The sequence below is a fragment of the Globicephala melas genome, chromosome 2, assembly GCF_963455315.2.
Source record: "Globicephala melas chromosome 2, mGloMel1.2, whole genome shotgun sequence".
Taxonomy (NCBI): domain Eukaryota; kingdom Metazoa; phylum Chordata; class Mammalia; order Artiodactyla; family Delphinidae; genus Globicephala; species Globicephala melas.
Window position 1 is genome coordinate 89,994,032 of NC_083315.2, and position 21,173 is coordinate 90,015,204.

Sequence of the window (21,173 nt, forward strand, 5' to 3'; positions counted from 1 at the left end):
GCCCAGCATTTGTGAGTCAGAGCTCTCAGAAGGTAGAATTGAACGCGTAGCCCATGCAGAGTGGCCTATTGAAGGGGATACCAGCCCTCCGGGCTTTAAAGACTTAGGCCCCCCCTCTGGCCTTTCTCTCCCCAAATCTTATTCAGTTGGGCAGTTCTGGGGGGCGTGAGGTAAAGATTTAGCAACAAGTCCCAGCGATTTGAGGGTTGGCGTTGGTGAGAATCGGTGACTTACAAAAAAACGCCAACAATACGGTAAGGCTGCACAGCATTTCTTCAGAACCTGGTATTTTTGAAGGGATTTTTACAACCTCTCGCTGCGTGGCACGTCAGGAGTAGTAGTCTTTCCCAGGAATGCAGTCACAGCCCTCTTCCTCCTTTATAAAGTAAGAGATAGAAAACATTAACAATGCTCCGGTGTTTAGTTCACCAGCCAGGAGGATCCTGCGCTCACTGCCGAAAACTGCCCTTTCTGGAGAAGCAAATTGAGCTGGACCCAGAGGGTCTCACCTGATCCCCTGCCTTTGCAGCAAAAAACCCGAGAGGGCTTCTCACCTCAGATGTGGCAGACAAAAACTGACGGCCGGGGTCCTACTCTCTTTGTCTCTTTCCCCGCCCCCCTCCCCCATTAATTTTTTTCGCTGACAATGCTCAATAGCGGAAAATAGCGGTGGGTGAGAAAGACGTTGGATAGTATATGAGAGCAGCTGCTCTCTGCTGACTCCGTGCTCAGGTCAGCCTTCTCTACACTTTCCTTATTCTCCCACCTCCAAAACCAACTCTGGGCATGAGTGCTGACTGCTGCCAAAGATCTATGAGGGTAGAGAAAGAGAACAAAATCTCTTTTTCAGGCCACTTAAATACAGATTAAGCAGTCATAAAGATGCTAGCCATCAAGTGAAAGGATTTTTGTAGTTGAATATGATGTAGAGATGTTGTGTATTATTTCCTTACTGAATGAGTGTCATGCTACTTTTTGTTTCTATTGTATCTTTATGTGTCATGTACAGTTTTTTTTTTTTTTTGTTTTTTGGTGGGGGACTCAGGAAACAGGGATTGAGTGGACATCCTTACCATTTGAATACATTGTGCAGAGCTTTTAAAGTCTTTATTCTTTGTTTTAAAATTTAAAGCATTTACACAATAGCATATCAAGGGCAGTGTGAGATTTAGACTTCATGAGTCCTAAAAATACTTTTGGGATATATGGTGAAATAAAATTTCTGGGACAGATCATTAACTTTTGCCAAGATATAAAGTACAAATGAAACACAATTCATGTCACCTGTCCATTTAGTGATAACCTTGTGGTTTTCAGGTATCACAAAAAGGCAACTAGTTATTTTTCCCAGATAGTGGAAAACCCAGTTGGCTTATTGGTATTATACTTGTGGGTGGTTTTTATTACTGTTGCGAAAAATATTTTTAAGTTGAGGAGGACTTATTGGATTTATGCTTGCTATATGCTACTATGGTTGTATTTATTTTCCTGCTGGTCTTATTTTACATGATTACAATTTAATATGTTATAAAAATGTAGGCCACTTAAAAAAATTAAGCTTGGTGTAATATGACCATACTGTAGTAAGTGTTCACTATCTAGATATGTTAATGATTGTGCATTGTGATTCTTGCATGAAATTTAAAAAACACAGGAATTCTAAACTATATGTAATATTGTCATTCTTTGGCACTACTATTGTGAATTGCTTTTGTTTTTACCCACCTGAGGAAATGTGGAAAATAAGACAATATTTTACGTGAAATTAATATTTTGCGCATACACCTTTTTTTGAGCATTAGAGATTGAGCTTTTCTTAGCAACTTTTCCCGCTTGTATATTTCTATTGTGTGTGTGTGTGTGTGTGTGTGTGTGTGTTTGTTGGGGGGGTGGAGAGAGAGAGAGAGCGCGAGCACATATGCGCTTATTTGTCAGACATTGGGCACAGGGTTTTTTAAATCAGTATGTGAGCTACTTACTGGGTTAAAGCAGTATTTACAACATTTAGGAATTGCAGTACTGTATATTAAAAAAAATTGGTGATAATTTGACCTCCTTTTCCTAAAAGTATTGTATGGCATATTTTTCTTTAAGGTATTTATTTTAGAAAAATTTCAGTGCCTCTTGAGATCATCAGAGACCACTTAGGATATTACAGAATCAGAAATGTATCACTGGGTTAGAGTCATAATAGCTACATTTGGTAAAATTTGGTAAATTTCAGTTGTAGGAAATTCTATCAAAGTGTTGGTCTAGCCTTTCATATTGCAGCAGTTATACTGATCTGGCATTTAGGATGTGATTATTAAGGTAATGAAAATGCCTTATATCTTCTCAATGAAGGTTGCCACAGTTACCAGACTATTCTTTTATTCTTTCTGATATGCGAATGTAGTTGTAGACCATGAGAAATGAAAGTATACATAGGAGGGTTGTAGTATAATTGCTCCCCTGTGAAGAACATTGTTAACAGCTCCCTGCCAGTTTTGAAGGTCATTGCCTCATAAATGCAGATCTGGTCCATATTTTTCACACATCTGTTTCATTTAAACACATATTTATTTACTTACCACATTTACTATCTTACTTTGTTATTTTATTTGGGAGAAAATAGGAAAAACGAAAAGGCTACCTACTATCTTTGAACTCTCCGAATGGAGTCATTTAGGTGCTTAGGCATGTAATATCTAAAGAATAGATTTTTAACTATCTTTCAGGTTATAACAGCTTATAAAATATTAAGAATATATTGCAGAAATGCCAGTAGAAATATGTATTGAAAAATATATATTGCCAAGTCAGAATATTAATCACTTTTTATTGGTTATTGCTGAAAAGTAAAGCTACCCTAGAAATGAATTTGATTTTACTGGGAACACATTAAAATAACAACTGATTAAGCAGCTAGGTTAGATTAGTTTTTGCAGTTAAATAAGGTGCAACCATAAATGAAATGTGTGTGCAGAGGCAGTTCTAAGTGGAACCAAGATGTGGATTTGATTGTGGCTCAGCCATTTAGTAACTGTGGGACATGGAGTAAGGGAGAGAATATTGAGGGAGAGAACAAATGCATTGATCCTTGCACCTGCCAGGCACTTCGCGTGTATTATTATCTCATTTACCTCACATCAGTGTTATGGATTGATTTTATACCCATTGTACCAGCTAAAGAAAATGGGATCGTGGATTGGTGGGAGAGCCTATATTTGTTGAATGGATAACTATGTACTAGGCTTTGTGCTAGGTGCTTTGCTTATACCTTACATCAGCCGTTGAGAGGTAGGTGGTATTATCCTCCTTTTACAGATGAAAGATAGTCCCAGATGACGGAACTTGCTCAAAGCTAGTAGGTGGCTGTACTGTATTTAAACCCCAGCCCTTTTGTCTCTAAATCCCATCGTTATTCCCTCTATCCATTCTGACTCCTTAAGTTACTTCACCTGTCCGTACCTTAATTTCCTCATCTATAAAATGGAAATTTAATACTTATTTCGCAGTAAAGAGAAAGTTATTTGGAGATATCACTACAAATAATAAGGAACATTTAAATAGACTAATATACTGTACTTATATTGTGCCTTATTCTATTCAGTTCAGAAATAGAATTGAGAAATGTTTTACTTTTTTAGAAAAATAATTGAACTTAAGCTGTAAGTCCCCGTAAAATGATTTCTGATTAATTTCAGTAAAATTGTGAGATCCAAGACTGGCATAACTGAAATCTTTATTAGAACTCTTCTTTAAAATCAAGAGTTCAAGTTTGCTTTCCTTCTATTCTACCAAGTCTTTGGCTTTAGAGAGGCATTTATTGCTTGGACTGTGATTTGTCTTTTCTAAGAACTTCTGCTTCTTGGTAAGTGGAATCCTTGGTTTCATTAATGCAAAAAGGATGTTCTTAGAGAATTAGGATAATTTTATTCACAGAGAAAAACACAAGGCTGTTGTATTTTCATGAATATTGGTTTTTAAAAACTTTATTTTAAAAAGTAATTATGCTGTCTCAGGATCTCTGTTACAATAGCAAGTCAGTTAGAATCTAATTCTTAAAACTAAGTTCCAAAATTAGCCTTCTAGGATCCTAAAAGCACTTGTATTCTGTTTCTTAATTTGTATATTAAAACATTTATTGTATAAAACTAATGCAAATCAGTCTTTTCAGTACAGAAGGTAAATTCTAGATGTGTATTTATGCTTTCATTCTTTTTCTTTTTGAAGAAGTCCTGTTTAAGAAGTGTCATTGGCATCCAAGAGAAACCTAGATGCAATCACTACAACAGATTTTACTCAAGGGTATTTGTATGAACTTGCATTCTGTTAAGTGCTTGGAATGAGTATGCTAGATGAGGCAATTCAACATAGTGTACAGAGCATGTGATTTTGAGTCCTCTGTTTATACATTGTCCAGAGACTCGTGTATCATGTCTGTGATATTAATATCATATTTAAAAAAGGAAATGTTTGCCAAAATAAAATCAGACAACCTGAAGGCAATAAACAGTCATTTTTCATATGTTTGTAATGGTTTATGTGTAATTCTTAAAATGTGTAATCCAAAATAAATAGCAAGGCATTAGCTTTAGAGGCAATTTACCAATGATATAATAGTTACTATATTAAAATATTTTGGATTATTTTAAGAATTTTGTTTTCTGATAGATTATACTTTAGAATTTATAAAGGAGAGAGTAAGAGGAAGCTATGAATCTTAAACCCCAAGAATCACAGCACCTAGTTCAGTGCCTTACATAGTTCAGTAAATACTTTTTCTGATTTGTTTGTGCTACATGATTGCTGTGTTAACTACAACACTTTAAAATTTCTTCTGCCTGAAAACAATAAACATTTTCTAACAATCGTATAACCCTTTTTGTAGTTTCATCCCATCCCATTTCGAACCGTTTTTCTCTGTAACCCCTCTCTCTCTGGTGAGAAGTACAGTATGTAAATGTGGTATTTTATGAAGCCTGCTAACTTTTTGCAGTTATCCTTTGTTGAATTAGTGGCGCTTCAGCCCACAGCTCCTATGATTTTTTTCGTTTGTCTGTTAGGATTTCAAGCCTTTCAGGTGCCCTCACTTCCCCCATCTCTGCAGGTTTAGAAGGCTTACAGCAAATGAATACTGTGTAGTACAGTGCTTCATGGAGCGTTAGAGGTCTGGCAGAATTAGGGTATTGAGCATACGGTTCACCACAGCCACAGAACCTTCCTGCACTCCTTTCCTCCAAGTCAGTACTACATAAAGCAACCTCCTCACAGACTCGTTTTCTAACCTGTTATCTGGACAGGAAGTGAACCATGCTTCCCAATCTGTTTCTAAATATGTCTATTTTATTTTATTATTTTTTAAAATTTATTTGTTTTTATTTTTGGCTGTGTCGGGTCTTCATTGCTGTGCTTGGGCTTTCTCTAGCTGCGGAGAGCGGGGGCTACTCTTCGTTGTGGTGCACAGGCTTCTTATTGTGGTGGCTTCTCTTGTTGTGGCTCACCGGCTCTAGGCGCACGGGCCTCAGTAGTTGTGGCTCACGGGCTTAGTTGCCCCGCGGCATGTGGGATCTTCCCGGGCCAGGGATTGAACCCGTGTCCACTGCATTGGCAGGTGTATTCTTTTTCTTTTTTTTTTTTTAACATCTTTACTGGAGTATAATTGCTTTACAATGGTGTGTTAGTTTCAGCTGTATAACAAAGTGAATCAGCTATACATATATCCCCATATCCCCTCCCTCTTGCGTCTCCCTCCCACCCTCCCTATCCCACCCCTCTAGTGGTCACAAATCATGGCAGGTGGATTCTTAACCACTGTGCCACCAGGGAAGCCCTATGTGTATTTTAAGTTGAATTCATCTTCTCTCTGGTAGCCTCATCTGTAACATTCTGTTGGACTCTGCAGATCCTGTTTCTTGGAGCAGCCTCCTGTGGGTCACTCTTCCTCAGCTGTGCCTAGCCAGAGCTTGTACAAGATATGTGAATATCATGGAGGATTGGCAGCAACCTTATAGCTTCTGTATCTCACCTACATGGTGCTTAGGGAGGAGGGTGCTGCTCTCCAGGAGGCCCAGTGGCAGTTGTTGCCCCTCTGTTTTATGGCCTTGATCCTTGGGGCTCAAGCCAACCACCTGAATGGTTTTCTTATGCAGCTGAGAAATTTGGAGAGTGCTGGAGCATCTCCATCCTATGCTGTACAGTGAGTGGTATTTCCCCTAAGAAAGCAAAACACCTTGTCATACGTCCATCCTAGCCATTGAAGCAGGCCTTCCATTCCTTTAAGACCCTAGGCCCTGGTGGCCAATAGAACTTTTGAAGCTTTTACAAACATTTTACATATGGTAGAGCCAAAGAAAGACTAGGGAGAGCAGTTTCTCTGGGAGGATAATCCCCAGATTTAAATTATGGAACTCTTGCCTTCCAAGGCCATCACGTGATGCTCATTACTGTTGTCAATATTTTGAACAAGATAGGCCCCTGTATTGGTCTTTCACCAATTATAATTACTGTACTATTTCTAGGGATGGTGTTTTACTCTGTGGTCTTTCCAGCTTAATTGCATCATATCCTAGATTTGGAAGGTAGGAACCTGTAAGGAATCTTAGGTTCAAATTCTCTAGGCTTTTGCTTGCTACTGTCAGAGTAAACATCAACTGTGTGAATCAAGTCCTCTAAGGAGATCCTTCCGTGCCATGCTCATACAGGCAAAATAATTGGGCCACATGCTTGGCAACCACTGAGTTTGTGTACAATAGCTCCATTCACTTGTCTACAGAAAACACCCCTTTGACAGTGATTATAGCTTTCATCCCCCTCCTCTACTTCTGACTCCCTGCATTACCATGACCTCATCTGTTGGTCTGTATTTAGAGGCACTCTGGACCACTCCAGAAATGCTTTAGGACTTGTTCTTGTATGTTAAAGATCATTTCAAGTTAGGCAACGACTGCCCACCAGGGGAAGCCATTCAGGATCAGGACCAAACCTAGCTATTCTTATGCCTTATTTGAGCCATCTTACTGTGTCACAGCTCAGGGGTTTTCTTCCTTTTGTAGAAATTGTGAACCTTGTGAAAAGCAAGGAGAATAGAGTGGGGGAGTTAAACCTTCTCAGTGGTTTAAAAGTGTGGTTCCTGGATGAGCAGCATTAGTTTCACGTGGGTACTCGTTAGAAACGCAGATTCTTGTCCCCACTGCAGACCTAGCAAATCGGAAAGTTGGGGCCTGGAACTCATCAGTTTAAGTCTTTCAGCTGAGTCTTATGCTTGCTGAGGTTTGAGAATAGCTACTACTTGGTCACACAGATATTTAGTAGATAACATTGATGAGTATTGTTGATTGACTGGATATAAAAAATGAGGGAGAAGGAGAAGCCAAGAGTGAATCTCTTATTTCTGACTTTTGATTTATTTCTGAATGGCCTTAACTGATTCTCTACCCTTAAAAGGTAAAAAGTTATTTGCAGATATGCATATCTGTCTTCAAGTGGGCAGGATTCTAAAGATGGTTCATAATTCCAATTTGATGCTCTTATATTTATTGGTTAGTTTTATTTTTTGTCTTTCCTGACCTACAAACAATATGATTATTTCATATTTGTATACTGTTTTTCAAAGAAATCTTCACAACTTAAAGCACTGGGGGAATAGGAGGAGTAAAGCTCCCTGTCGTGCAAGGACTTACAGCCTAGAGAGGGATTATAAACATGTAAATAGCAAACCATAAAACATCACAGAATTCAGGGCTAGGACAAGGTGATATGCTGTGGCAGCGCACATGTGGGGGACTTGAAATTAAATATTTCTCAAAGGAGGTGAGATTTGAACTAGGTCATGAAAGATTGCCAAAAGCAGAAAATGGGCTGTGCGTATGGGTAAAGGGCATTCCAGGCTAAGGTAACAGCAGGCTACTTCTAGGTAGAAAAGCTAAAAATGTAAAGCCAAGTATGCTTAGTCTTTCCTTTACTATGTTGATTTGACTTACTCTGGTACAGTTGAGTCAAACGACAGAAATCTACTTGCCTAGGAAAAATTACTGTCAGCAAATTTCAATCATTCTTGACGTGCTCAGAGGAATCAGTCTAAACTAAAAATAAATGCATAAAGCTGGCAATGAATTAAATCTAATTCCAAAACTGTGTAACACAGATTAAGATTCTTCACAAAGCAATGGCATCATATAAAGAAAAGGTAGATTGGGATATCAATCTTAATTCTGTGACTGCAGCAACTAAGTATGAATTTTATTTTCAAGAGACGTCATCAGTTTAGTTATCTGACAAAAAAAAGAAGGTATCAAATTCCAACATTCAGCTGTTGTTTGAAAATCCTTTGACTGATACAGTGTAGCCTAGACTGTGCATTAACAGTTAGGAAATGTAACCTGTGGAGCCCTAAAAGGCACTTTTCAGCATCTCTATTCCCAAACCTAAGTGGCCACCCAAAATAGCTTTTCTGGAGGACAGAGGAGTGCTTCCCTGGATTCTCCTGTGAGCCGCTGCCTGCTGGCTCCAAAGTTCCCAGCCCTACACAGGGTGCACTTTTAGCACTCAACACAGTGCCAGGCTGGAGCTTTGGGGATGGGAACCTCCAAGAAAGCACTGTTTGGCATTTGGGCAATCAATGTTCGGCAGAATGCCAATGCTAATAGGTTATTTTGCTCTGGAAGAGGAGAATAAGGAGGGATAGTCTAAAGACTGATGAATAGGGGAATGACTGACAATACAAGCACTCCATTTTGTTGGCAAGTTTAAGGAGGCTTGCTGTGAAATGGTATTATGGGAGCCAGTTAAATTAGCAAAGGCCCACAGGCCCAAGGCCTGAAAGAAATAGTGGTACCTCAAACAGCATGCCCTAGGGCACACTCAAATGTCTGGCCACTTTCATTGAATTTGTGGTAGGAAAAAGCCAAATCATTAGGAATCTTCTCAGTCTGGTACTCCCTCCAGGCACTGCATAATCAGGCAAATTATCCTTTGCCTCTAGGCAGGTGCACAGCCTTATTTCTCTATAGCTTGATTTAACTCAAGGGCCTCTAGTCTGGGTCCTAGCCTAATTCTGAGGACACCTAAGAGGAAGAGTTGGCTTCAGGAGTCCCAGAGGATTCCAGATACTCTAGTGAGGAGGTGCTACTAAGATTCTTATTTTGTCAAACATGAGCCAAGCAGGTAAGAACATTGATCACAACACAAGGAAGCAGAATTAATCAATTCACCTAAGGATCTCAAGTACTTCTGGGGGATAATTGAGGCTGGAGAAGGCATCCAGCCTGTCCTGTTTCAGATTTTTGCCTCTAGAAAGATCTAAAAGCCCCAGGAGTTATTACGGAATTGGAGGTTTGTACGTCCGGAGGACCTATGGACTAGCAATGATGTGGGGGATGTTATAAGACATGTTGAACCTACAATTTCACAGTATACACTCATCTGTACAACAGAATATCCCATCAGCTCTTTGGGAGGCCACTCAGGAAATTTGGCTGTTGAGAGATAAAAATCTGATCAAAACAGAAGGTAGTTCCAGTCCTACAGTGCAGCTTCTTCAATCTATGTCCAGTTTCAGGTTCTGGTACATATGAAGTAGGTTAAAAAAAAAAGTGAATGAGAGTTTGCTTGGTATAGCTGTAGGACATAAGTTACTGAGCTAACTATTGTAATGTCAGATTTTATAAGCAGAATAGCTAATCAACACTTTCTTTGCTTATTTTTAAATACACCTTGGATAATTTAGACAAGCTTGTTTAAATGAATACCCATAGTACAGAAAGCACATCTAGGAATTGTCTTCTAATAATTTTTATGGTAAAGGAGAACACATATTACCTGTATTCCAATTTTTGATTTTGGGTATACTAGACAGTCTGATTATTCTAAGGAGACAGATAGAATGCTATTATATTGTCTTGCTGCAAATTAGATCTTTTAGTGTATCATTATAAAATATTATGGACTATTCCTACTAATGTATCTCATATAAGATACCTTTAGCTTCTGGTCAAAAGAAAATGACAAAAGAAGTAGAAAAACTTTACTTTCTCTTCTTGGTTTCCACAATTTTATTTCCTACCATCTTTTCTGACGTGATAGCTCTTCTGTCCATCTCTTATTATGTCCTCTGTTTTATGCTGATTTATACTTTGGGCCATTCATTTAATACAATCTCTTATCACCACTTCTAATTGGCATCACTGCCAAGTTATACCTTTGCTTATGGTCAGATTCTTTGTGTGGTGGCCACACCTTCTGTTGGTGGGGGGAGGTGTTAAAAAAAGATATAATCATAGTGTATGTATATATACACTGAGGCATAATGTGATCCATATCCTTTAATTTCATTATTTAACACAAAAGTGTATATTTTAGTTAATTGGAATTTGAGACAAGACAAACAAATGAAAGTCTGTATTGTATAAAATGGTATCTTGAGGCTGGGCTGAGTATTATGTGTTTAGAGTTTTCTATTAACTTTTTTGCAGTTTTTTATACTTAATGAATTAATAGACCTAATGAGACTCTATGTCTACTGTGACTTCAGGTCTGGTTCTTAGGGAATGGATGGACATGGTAGGGCTGCCCATGACCAGGAAAGTCTTTACTCTGGACAGCTAAAGTCAGTGAAACTGGATGGAGAGTTAAAATAGTTGACTAAAGGAAGAAACAAAAGATTAAAACCAGAGAAACAGTCGGGATAGAGCAAGATGAGCCTTAAGCAGAAATACCTGGTCAGAATTTGGAGGGAGAATCTGGAGAAGAAAGTTGGGGATAATGAAAGAATATTGAAGATCTGTGGGTTGGCCAAAAAGTTCTTTCAGGTTTTTTCTGTAACATCTTACGGAAAAACCCAAACGAACTTTTTGGCCAACCTGATATTTTTTGTTGTTTCAGCTGAATGTGATAGAAGAGCTTAATGGTTTAAAGGAGGCCTCTGGGCTTGGCCCCCATGTTGGGGTGATGTTTAAAATATTCAACAATCAATGAGTCATGGTGAATACCTACCTCACTGACCAAGACTCTGCCAGAGGGCACTGAAGTTGCGTCTAGCGCCCTCTGCTGCGCCAGACACTAAATATTTAGTGCTGAATCATGGGAGGTGGGGTTGGGATTGGTCCCAGGGCAGAAGGGAGAAGCCTCTCAGGGCAGAGGCTATTTGCCAACTGATAGAGAGAGATTTCAACATTTTAATGACCGGCATGGTCTTATCGATAGCACACAAAGCTGAATTCACTCCTCACTCCCTCAGGCTTCTTCTGTTAGGTGGGATGAGATGGGAACTTCCAAGAGGCCACAAGAGCTCAGGTGTTTCTGAGGTAAGATAGGGATCTGGATGAGTTCAGTTTTCCTCTTTGAACTCTAGCCTCAGTGATGGCAGGAATCAGAGCTCCTACATTGCCTTCCCTGGCTCTCCATTTGTGCTTGCCAGATATGGGGTCCCTAAAGGTCCAAGTTTTACCCTCCTGCAGAGTGGCGAACCAATTCTGACCTTTCTCATGCTTCCAAAATGCACCTCTGATCATTTTCTTTTTAAAATCCTTCAAGCTTTTCCCATTGCCTACTGGCTTGCAGCCTTTTAGCTTGGCATAGGAGGTCTTCCATCATCTCTCTCATGCCTCCCTTCCAGCCTTGTCTCCTATCATCCTCCATATGCATTTTCTCCTGCTGCATGAATCATCAGCCTCTCATTACCTCCTTATTCCAGGGTAGACTCACTCCCCAGTGTTGCTGGGCAGTGCCTTGGGGGACCTTATTGTAGCACTTACCACATTGAAATGTAAATGTTCACTCACATGTTTTCCTCTCCCTAGACTGAACTGTTGGAAGGGCACAGATTATATCTTTGTACAGTTAGTAGGTAAGGTCTCATGTTGGGGCCCAAGAAATGTTGATAATAGATGTGCATGAATGAAAAATGTTATCTCTGATAAAGGGGATTATTAATAATGCAAATGTAAGGTTACCTCTGACTTGAACTAAATAGATTTTTAAAAATGAACAGTGATTTCCCTGGTGGGGCAGTGGTTAAGAATCTGCCTGCCGGGCTTCCCTGGTGGCGCAGTGGTTGAGAGTCTGCCTGCCGATGCAGGGGACACGGGTTTGTGCCCCGGTCCGGGAGGATCCCGCATGCCGCAGAGCGGCTGGACCCGTGAGCCATGGCCACTGAGCCTGCGCATCCAGAGCCTGTGCGTCCAGAGCCTGCGCGTCCGGAGCCTGTGCTCCGCAATGGGAGAGGCCACAACAGTGAGAGGCCCGCGTACGGCAAAAAAAAAAAAAAAAAAAAAAAAAAAGAATCTGCCTGCCAACGCAGGGGATCCGGGGGTGAGCCCTGGTCCGGGAAGATCCCACCTGTGGCGGAGAAACTGAGCTCATGCGCTGCAACAACTTAGCCTGTGCTCTGGAGCCCACGAGCCACAACTGCTGAGCCTGTGTGCTGTAACTTCTGAAGCCTGCGGGCCTAGAGCCTGTGCTCCTCAACAAGAGAAGCCACCACAATGAGAAGCCCGTGCACCACAAAGAAGAGTAGCCCCCGCTCGCCACAACTAGAGAAAGCCCGCACGCAGCAATGAAAATCCAACGCAGACAAAAATAAAATAAACAAATAAATTTATTTTAAAAAAGGAACATATCAGATTTTCTGGTCTTTAGAGATACGTTATGGTGACTTCAAAAGGTGGTGATTTAGTGGTGATGGTTGCACAACTCTAGGAATATACTAAAAACCTCTGAATTGTACACTTTATGATGGTAATCTTAGGTTGTGAATTTTATCTCAATTCACACGTCAATTTCTTGGTTTTGACAGTGTACTGCAGTTATGTAAGTTACCACTGGGGGAAGCTGGGCGAAGGACACATGCGACATCTTTAAACTATCTTTACAATTTTTCTATTATTATAATAAAAAGTTTTAAGGAGTGATTAAATTAGTTTTCCTGAGCAAATATGTTTATTATTTAGTTAGGATTTATGGTTTAGAATGACTGTAGAAAGTTTTCTCACTTGATTGGGATCCAGTTACTGTTTTTTTTTTTTTTTTTTTTGCGGTACGGGGGCCTCTCACTGTTGTGGCCTCTCCCGTTGCGGAGCACAGGCTCCGGACGCGCCGGCGCAGCGGCCATGGCTCACGGGCCCAGCCACTCCGTGGCATGTGGGATCTTCTCGGACCGGGGCACAGACCTGTGTCCCCTGCATCAGCAGGCGGACTCTCAACCACTGCGCCACCAGGGAAGCCCCGTAGGATCCAGTTAGTTTACAAAATTACGTAGGATTATTTATAAGTAGATAGATACATTTTAACATATGATACTTGAAAATACAGTAAGTTCAATTATATTCTAATAAGATAAATTAAGGGTTTAGAAATATCTCAGTAGTCTTTTTTGCATCCTTTTTTTTTCCTGTGATTTTCTGTTCCTCTCCTTATAATGTTTCCCTGACATAATTAATTACAATTAAAATGAATGTACTGACAAAGTATGCATATCATAAATGGTGCCATTCTTATGTGTTAGGGAGTTATGTAATGACCATATTATGTATCTTAATTGTAATATGTGTTAATTGATCCATTTAAAAATTTATTGAGTACTTAACTGTGTTTCTGGGCTCTGTGGTAAGCACTTTATATGCATTCTTTCATTTAATCCTACTTATTTAATAGAAAATATTATTGCCCCTAGTTACAGATGAGTACAATAAGGCTTAGAGATGTTAAACAGCTCCCCCAATGTTACACAGCTAGTCAGTGTGGGAGCTGGGATTTGAACATGGGTCTCTGACCTCAGAGTTGTTCTAACACACTGCTCTGTGATGAAGCAGGCAGTATAGTCCAATGGGGAAAACACTGATGTTGGGGAGTCAGGAGACCTGTGTTAAATGCCTGACTCTGACTGGTTAACTTTGAGGCCTTGAGCAGGTAACTTAAGCTTTAAGATGCAACTTAACCTCTCATCTGCAAAATGAGGAGGCTCAAATAGAAGACCCCTCAAGTCTCTTTTAGCACAGACATTTGTCCATGGCTCAGTAGTGTTTTTCTTTGTGTTCCCTCTGTGAAGGATATTCTTTATAAATGCAAATGTTCCTTTTAAAGTAAGAGATGTCAAAAAAGAGGTTGGTGACTGCTTCAGTCTATTATCTGGCCCTAGGTTTTGCAGAACACAAAATATAGTTTTATCTACTCATTCAACACATTAGATTCTGGGGGATTGACTCATGCTAATCAAAGTCATAAGAATTTTTTTTTTTGTAATCCAGAATCTGTTTGTTAATTATATAGTAGGGTACTGAATACTAGTTTCTGTCATTGTAGGCACTTCTTTTAGCATCAGAGACTTTGGAAAACCAAATTAAAAGCTTTTTTGGAAGGCAAAGAAAATCAAATCGTTTTGAGGGATATTCTTCTAGGTTGTGTAAAAGCCTTATAAACTATCTCTGCTCCATACTAGAGTTCTAGTAATGATGTATCTACCAGAATCAGTTTTTCTATCTCCCTTGAGAAGTACTTACTAAATGCTGATAAAGTCTTCTCTTTAGCCCTCCCCCATTTCATGAAGATTATGCATTAACATGTACATATGTTAATAATACATCTTCAAATTTTCTTTTTCTTTTTTTTTTTTAAGTTATATCCAGTCTAGAGGATACTCTGTTTACTTTGATTAGGCTTAGGTGTTTCTCAGGACTCTATTTGAAATGCCATTTTCCCCCCTAAGTTAGTGGACTTAGCCAGAGAACTTTCTTTAATTTTGTCTGTATTTCAGAGGGAGGCCTTTTTTTAAACTTTGATCTCAAATTTTAAGGGGGGTTCTGCCATAGTCCTCATATATCACTCTATCATAGACAGTATTATCTTGATGACATCAATAGGAGGCATACTCTACATATGCTATGCAATGTATTTTAAAGGTTTCCACTATTTTTTTGCTCTCAAGTTTCCAAATAGTGTTTTCTGCATTTTCTATAATGTAAACTTGCCTTTTATAAAAGTCAGTACTTGATTTACATAGACTAAAAATTCACTCTTTTATAGGTGTACAGTTCTTTGAATTTTTTTTTTTTTTTTTTTTGCGGTACGCGGACCTCTCACTGTTCTGGCCTCTCCCGTTGCGGAGCACAGGCTCCGGACGCGCAGGCTCAGCAGCCATGGCTCACGGGCCTAGCCGCTCCGCGGCATGTGGGATCTTCCCAGACCGGGACACGAACCCGTGTCCCCTGCATTGGCAGGCGGACTCTCAACTACTGCGCCACCAGGGAAGCCCCTCGGTAAAGGTTTTAATTTCTCCATCAAATCTGAATGAGATCCTTGCTGGGTAGAGTAATCTTGGTTGTAGGATTTTCTCCTTCATCACTTTCAATATGTCCTGCCACTCCCTTCTGGCTTGCAGAGTTTCTGCTGAAAGATCAGCTGTTAACCTTATGGGGATTCCCTTGTGTGTTACTTGTTGTTTTTCCCTTGCTGCTTTTAATATATTTTCTTTGTATTTATTTTTGATAGTTTGATTAGTATGTATCTTGGCGTGTTTCTCCTTGGATTTATCCTGTATGGGACTCTCTGTGTTTCCTGGACTTGATTATTTCCTTTCCCATATTAGGGAAGTTTTCAACTATAATCTCTTCAAGTATTTTCTCAGTCCCTTTCTTTTTCTCTTCTTCTTCTGGGACCCCTATAATTCGAACCTTGTGCCCTTTTGTGGTCAGTCTCTTCCCCCTTCCCTGGATCTGTGTCAGCCACTAATCTGGTTTCTGTCCTTATGGTTTTGCCTCTTCCACAATGTCATATAAACAGAATCATACAATATGTAATCTTTTTTTTTTCTTGCGGTACGTGGGCCTCTCACTGTCGTGGCCTGTCCCGTTGCGGAGCACAGGCTCCAGACGCACAGGCTCAGCGGCCATGACTCACGGGCCTAGCCGTTCCGCGGCATGTGGGATCTTCCCGGACCGGGGCACGAACCCGTGTCCCCTGCATCGGCAGGCGGACTCTCAACCACTGCGCCACCAGGGAAGCCCAATATGTAATCTTTTGAATCTGGTTTCTTTCACTTAGCATAATGCTTTTTTGAGATGCAAATTATATATCATAAAGTTAATCTGTTTAAGGTGTACAATTCAACAGTTTTTAGTATTTTTACAGAGTTGTGCAGTCATCAGCATAATCTAATTTTAGAACACTGATATCACTTCCAAAAGAAACCTTGTACCCATTAGCAGTACCCTATTTCCAGTCTCCCTCCTTCCAACTCTCTGCCCTAGGCAAACTCTAATCTACTTTCTGTCTATAGATTTGCCTATTCTGGACATTTCAAATAAATGGTATCACACTATATATGGTCTTTTGTAACTTTCACTCCCTCTTCCCAACTCTCTGCCCTAGGCAAACTCTAATCTACTTTCTGTCTATAGATTTGCCTATTCTGGACATTTCAAGTAAATGGTATCACACTATATATGGTCTTTTGTAACTTTTACTTGGCATAATGTTTTTGAGGCTCATCCAGGTAGTAACTTATATTAGTACTTCTTTTTTATTGCCAAATAGTTTCCCATTGTGTGGACATATCACATTTTGTTTTTCCATTCATCAGTTGATGGAAATTTGCATTGTTCCACTTTCTGGCTTTTAAAAATAATGCTATGATCATTTATGTACAAGTTTTTGTGTGGATATGTTTTCATTTCTCTTGGATATGTTATGAACATTTGTATACAAGTTCTTGTGTGGAAATATGTTTTTATTTCTCTTGGATAGATACCTAGGAGTGAAATTGCTGTGTTCTGTGGTAACTTGATGTTTAACGTTTGAGGAATTGCCGAACAGTTTTTCAGAGTGACTGCATGAGAGCTCCAGTTTCTCCACATCCTCTCCAATCATCACTGTTGTCTTTTTGATTATAGCCATTCTATGAGTGTGAAGTAGGATCTCATTGTGGTTTTAATTTGCGCTTCCCTGATGACTAAAGATGCTGAATATCTTTTTATGAGTTTATTAGCCATTTGCATATCTTTTTTGAGGAACATCTATTCACTTTTGCCCATTTTTAAAATGGCTTGTCCTTATTATTGAGTTGTAAGAGTTCATTATATATTCTGGATGCAGGTCTTTTATCAGACAGATGATTTACAGATATTTTCTCCTATTCTGTGAGTTGTCTTTTCATTTTCTTGATGATATCTTTTGAAGCACAAAAGGTTTTAATTTTGATAAAGTACAACTTATCAATCTTTTTTATTGCTTGTGCTTTGGGTGTCATATGTAAGAAATCACTGACCTAACCCCAGAAAATTTTCCTGTATTTTCTTCTAAGAGTTTTGTAGTGTCAACTCTTACATTTGTGTCTATGGTCCACTTTGAGATAATTTTTGTGTGTGATATGAGATAGGGATCTAAATTTATACTTTTACATGTTGACATCCAGTTGTCCAGCAGCTTTGGTTGGAAAGACTATTCTTTCCCCATCAAATTATCTTGGTCCCTTTGGTAGAGGCTCAATTGACCATAAATGTATGTGTTTATTTCCGGATTCTTCTATTCCATTGATCTATCTATATGCCAGTACCACATCACTGTCTGGGTTACTTCAGCTTTGTGGTAAGTTTTGAAATCGGGAAGTGAATCCACCAACTTTGTTCTTTTTTTAAAAAATTAATTAATTTTATTTTATTTGCTTTATTTTTGGCTGTGTTGGGTCTTCGTTGCTGCATGCGGGCTTTTCTCTGGTTGCAGCAAGCGGGGGCTACTCTTCTTTGTGGTGCGCAGGCTTCTCATTGTGGTGGCTTCTCTTGTTGGGAGCACGGGCTCTAGGCACGCGGACTTCAGTAGTTGTGGCACGTGGGCTCTAGAGTGCAGGCTCAGTAATTGTGCCGCACAGGCTTAGTTGCTCCGTGGCATGTGGGGTCTTCCCGGACCAGGGCTCGAGCCTGTATCTCCTGCATTGGCAGGCGGATTCTTAACCACTGCGCCACCAGGGAAGCCCCCAACTTTGTTCTTTTAAAAGATCATTTTGGGGACTTCCCTGGTGGTCCAGTGGTAAAGAATCCGCCTCCCAGTGCAGGGGATGTGGGTTCAATCCCTGGTCGGGGAACTAAGATTCCACATGCTGCGGGGCAACTAAGCCCCCATGCCACAACTACTGAGCCTGCGTGCCTCAACTAAAGAGACTGCGTGCTGCCAACTACAGAGCCCATGCACTCTGGAGCCCACGCACCACAACTAGAGAGAGAAAACCTGCACGCCACAACTAGAATGTAGCCTGGTGGAAGGAAAGATTCCGCATGCCGCGACGAAGATCCCGCGTGTTGCAACTAAGACCTGACGGAGCCAAAAAAAAAAAAAAAAGATCATTTTGACTATTCTTAATCCATTGCATTTCTATATGAATTTTAGGATTTGCTTATCAATTTCTGCAAAAAGTCCGGGTGGAATTTTGATAAGAATTGCACTGAATCTGTAGCTCAATTTGGGGAGTGTTGCGATCCCCTTAACAATATTAAGTCTTCTAATATATGAACATAGAATGTCTTTCAATTTATTTAGATTTTTTAAAACAATGTTTTGTAGTTTTCAGCGTAAGCATAATGCTTTTGAGATTCCTTCATATTACTGCATGTATCAGCAGTTTGTACCTTTTCATTGCTGAGTACTATTCCATTGTATGGATAGAGCACAGTTTGTTTATCTGTTAACCAGTTGATGGATATTTGAGTTAATTCTATTTTTGGCAGTTACGAATAAAGCTGTAAAAGATATTTGCATACAGGTTTTCATTTCATTTGGGTAAGTACCTAGAAATGGAGTTACTAGTTGTACATAAGTGTGTGTTTACCTTTATAAGAAACTGCCAAACCGTTTTCCAAAGTGGTTGTACTATTTTGCATTCCCACTGGCAATAAATGAGAGTTCCAGTTGCTCCAAATCCTGAGCAACACTTGGTATTATTAGTCGTTTTTTTTTAAAAAAAAACTATTTTGATAGTGTAGTGGTATTTCATTGAAATTTTCATTTGCATTTCTCTAATGACATATGCTATGGGACATAAAATTCATGAAATCCTAGACTTTGGGAGTCACAATAAACATGAAAGAGTTCATTACTGGTTTTTATGCAGTGTTCTTCAGACATATCTCATGGGCTGTCTGAGGCTGGGGGAGTTAGGGGACTGAGGAGCATTCTGATTGGGTGTGGATCTGAGTTCCCTGACCAGAAGAGCTCTACTTTTATCATTTTTTATATTGAATTTCCATGTAACACGTCACTAGAAAAAAGATACCTCTGTGAAAAAAAATAATGTTTGAAAGCTAATGAACTCACTCTCTTTTTTAGAGGACAAAACTGAGACCAAGAGAGGTAAATTGACTTAAGCTCATATAGTTAGTTTGGAGTAGGCTCATAATCCAGTGATCTTTATTCTACATTATATTATCTTGTCATAAATAAAATTCTAGTATTTGTTGGCCCATGGAAGAATTATGATAAAAAGCATCATCAAGATTTATTAAAATCATAAGTATTTAAAAAAACAAGTTTCTGTTATGCTGAAAAATAGTACATAGAAACTAAGTCATCTTTCATGAGTTAGTTGCACTAAGGAAGTGTTTTTTTTTCTTTAGGAAACCAGTTTCTAGTACAAAACCTTTTAAAATTATGTGCTTGGTTTCTAAGTGGTGTAGAAAATGTGGCACTACTGTCAGAGGTTACAAATGACAGTACATTATGGAAATAGGTGACGGAACAAGCAGGGATTTGCCTTGGGGAAACAGACATTATATTTTCTTATCAGTTTTGACAAACACCGGCAGTGGCTCATCAATGTTGAAAGGGTAAAATTGAATTCATTAGGCGCAATCATAATGGTTAGAATAAGTTATATTTTATAAGAAGCATTCAGTTCTGAAATCCTTCCTTTATTGTGGTTTTTCTAGAAATTACTAGAGTGTGAAAGCAATTCTCTATTGATAGTTCTGAGATTGGCTGCAGGACTGATGAGTAAGCAGTGCATGGTTAGATTGAGCAGAATTTTATTAGAATGCCTTTGGTGGATTTGAGTAGAAGTTTTATTTAATAATGGTATTGTGAAAGGTGCATCATATTTGGATTCAGAAAACTTAAAGTCAAATCTTAGTTCTGCTTCATACTACCTCTGTGACCTTGAATGAGTCACTTCTGTGACTTTTTCATTTTTTTAAAAAATTCAATTAGAAAGGATGACAGTGATATCTGCCCAGGCTACTTCCCAGAGTCATATGAGGAGAGAAAAAAATAAGAAAAACATATAAGGTACTTTGTAAATTTTAAAGTATTGCTCAGCTATAGTATTATTATAAATAATAATTTTTAGAATTGTGATATACAAGGTTTTTAAAGTGGTTTTTCTTCCTGATATTTGGCCACAATTTACTTGCATTCTTTTTTTTAAATTGAAGTATAGTTGTTTTATAATGTGTTTCAGATGTAGAGCAGAGTGATTCAGTTTCATATATATCTATTCTTTTTCAGATTCTTTTGCTTACAGGTTATTATAAGATATCGAATGTAGTTCTCTGTGCTATACAGGAGGTCCTTGTTTACCTATTTTATATATAGTAGTATGTCTCTGTTAATCTCAAACTCCTAACTTATCCCGCCACCCCCCTTCCCCTTTGGTAACCATAAGTTTGTTTTCTATGCCTGTGAATCTATTTCTATTTTGTAAATAAGTTCATTTGTGTCATTTTTAAAGGTTCTACATATAAGTGATAACATATGATATTTGTCTTTCTCTAACTTACTTCACTTAGTATGATAATCTCTAGGTCCATCCATGTTGCTGCATTATTTCATTCTTTTTTATGGCTGAGTAATATTCCATTGTATATATGTACCACATCTTTATCCATTCATCTGTCCATGGACATTTAGGTTGCTTCCATGTCTTGGCTATTGTAAATAGTGCTATTATGAACATATGGGTGCGTGTATCTTTTCGAATCAGAGTTTTCGTCTTTTCCAGATATATGCCCAGGAGTAGGATTGCTGGATCATATGGTAGCTCTATTTTTAGTTTTTAAAGGAACCTCCATAATGTTTTCCATAGTTTCTGCACCAATTTACATTCCCACCAACAGTGTAAGAGGGTTCCCTTTTCTCCACACCTTCTCCAGCATTTATTATTTGTAGACTTTTTAATGATGGTCATTCTGATTGGTGTGAGGTGTTACCTCACTGTA

At 39.0% G+C, this 21,173-nt stretch overlaps 1 protein-coding gene across 3 annotated transcripts in view; it reads left to right on the top strand.

The window, feature by feature from the left end:
• The window catches only part of FRMD5 (FERM domain containing 5), a 340,406-nt gene that overhangs the window by 780 nt on the left and 318,453 nt on the right, over window positions 1–21,173 (top strand). The gene's annotated exons all lie outside the window — the stretch shown is intronic.